The sequence below is a fragment of the Neophocaena asiaeorientalis genome, unplaced genomic scaffold, assembly GCF_003031525.2.
Source record: "Neophocaena asiaeorientalis asiaeorientalis breed wild unplaced genomic scaffold, Neophocaena_asiaeorientalis_V1.1 scaffold787, whole genome shotgun sequence".
NCBI classification, from domain to species: Eukaryota; Metazoa; Chordata; class Mammalia; order Artiodactyla; family Phocoenidae; genus Neophocaena; species Neophocaena asiaeorientalis.
The window spans coordinates 640105-642675 of record NW_020175824.1 but is presented as its reverse complement, the minus strand read 5'-3'; positions in this window follow the sequence as shown (position 1 = coordinate 642675).

Here is a 2571-nt window from a genome sequence, read left to right as displayed (position 1 = left end):
CTCAGCATATATATATATATATATATATATATATATAAAACGTATTCAAAGAGAAGTGGATGAAGAAACCTGGGTAAACAACTAAAAACCAGCAAATGAGAATAACATCGCAATTGAGTCACACAGCTAACATATGAATAGTAAATTCCGATGGGGAAAAGTTGCAGATCAGGCAGCCTAGGAAAGCAGAGATTATCTGGGAAGCTGGAGCCTATCTGCCCCAAAGTCCCAGGGCCCCTGCTTGAGAAAGACTATGGAGCCTGGACAGTGTGGAATGTCCTCTTGCCTCAGCATCAGAGTAAGACAAATACACCACTCTGTGTCCCAACATCATTACTCTCAGCTTAGCTCCAATTCCTCTCTGGCCCCCTCCTGAGAGGTCATATCCCTCCCTCATGGACCATTTATGGAAGAACTCTCAGTTGTTCTTTCATTCAATCAACACACAATTGCCAGGAACTATGTTAGTTGCATGCAAATACTGATTTATATTTGTACAGTGATTTATAGATTAGCAGGGGTGTTCCAGTACAAGTTCCCCAACAGCTTGGGAAGTAGATTATAATACTTTCATTCCATAGATAGGTGAGAGATAGGGAAACTCAGAAGCCTAAATGACTTTGTCTAAGATTTTACAACTCTCTAGTGGAAAACTTGACATTGAGCACCTGTTGTGCATTATACACAGCACAGTATTAGTAACTGTGACCCCAGAGATGAATAAGATGTGATCTCTGTCTTGGACAAGATTAGAAACCAAAAAGGGAAAGCAGAGAAGAAAAGACTTCTGTATGGATAATGAAAGAAAGGAACTAGATGTGATAAGAGAGGTGCTGATAAGAGAGGAACAACTGAGTGGAGCTGATAAAAATTTAAGGAATCTTTCTTTCCGAGGACATTTGAATTTTAGTTAAGAAGAGATGAAGCCGAAAGATCTGAAGGTATGCATCATTAATGAGGGCATTTCAGGTAATGGTGAGTGGCAGGTGGGAAAAATAAATTTAGGTAGGAATCCTGCTGGTTGACTCCTAATTTGTACAGTGTAGGCAGTTTTGTATTGTTAAATCTGACTTGTTGGTTTATGTTGGCAAGTGGCTAAGGACAGAATCCCCAGTGAGTGGATTAGAACTCCGTTGTTAGAGCTCAGACTATGAAAGTGGTTTCTTCTTTATACGCTACTAGTCTGAAATTGTGTGGGTCCTAGCCTGTACTTGACTGTGTAAGTGAGAAAACTCAGCCAACTTGTTAAAAATCCATACCTGTGCAGTACCTCCTACAACTCTCCTCTAATCCCCATTGTTTCTGCCACAGAAGGATCTCATTTTTCACCTAAACTAACCTATTACAATGGCCTCCTACAGCTTCTCTTTGGCCTGTGCCCTACTGTGCTACACAGTGAGCAATATAACTCACAGCCATGATCTGTAGCACTGCTGGGTTCAAAAACTTTGGATGACTCCCTTGGCTAACAGAAAAATATCCATGGGATGATACTAAAGTCTAGGATAGCCACGAATCTCACTTTGCCCAGGAGGTGGGATGATTTACACCTGTGGTTTCAGCATCATAGTTCTTCCCTTAAATGTGCCCTGGTTTAGATATCACCCTATTCTATGTCTTCGACCATCTGGTCTCTGCTTATCTTTCCAGTCCTGTGATCCACCCACCACTGTCTTCCCTAGTACTCAGTACTGCAGATAGAGCCCTCTTAATCATTCCCAGCCTGGGCCTACACTTCTGCAACTTGGCACTGGAGTGACTTTTTTTTCCCTGTCACACTCTTACTCATCTTTCAAAACCATCTCAGATGCCACCTTCTCCTTCTAACCAACTCAATCCACTCCAGAATTCATTGCTTTCTCCTTCTGAACCCAGAATACTTCTCTGATCTCTATCATAGGTATTGGGTCCTTTTGTCATGTACTATAATTGTTGTCTACAGATCAGACTCCCTCACTTGAGTGTGAGTTCCTTAAGGGCAAGGACTGTGTCAGTTTCTTGTCTTCCCATTAGTGGTTTCCTGGCCCAGTATTGTGTACATACGAGGGGCTCAGAAGTTTTGACATGACTTAGTTGTTGAATGGTTCAGTAAATTGAGAGTTAATTCATGGCTGGTCAGTTCCAATAAGATTACTCTTTTTTCCAACAGTCACATCTCCTGGGGCCTTTGTGACCCACTACACTTTGCCAGAGGAACCTCATATGACTTCTTGTATAACTGAGTCATAGGTTTCAACCACAGATACATTATCCTGCATCAGATATTCTTTGCATCATTAATAACCATTATCCCTTTCCGTCTACTTTGTTTACTGAATACTTGTGTCCTATTTTGAGTAAACCACGGTTTGTGAAACACATTAAGGAGTAACTGTTTGCTTTATGTAAGGATTCTCCATAGGATTGTTTTGGTAGGAAATTTCTGTGATGTTCTTTATTATTTTATTTTAAAAAGACTTTAAAGACCCTGTATTTTAAAGATTGTGAGTGGATTTGTGTCTTGATATTGGTTATCCCTTCTTGGTTTCTTGATTGTTTTGAGATAAGTTCACTTACCTTCGACCATTCTGG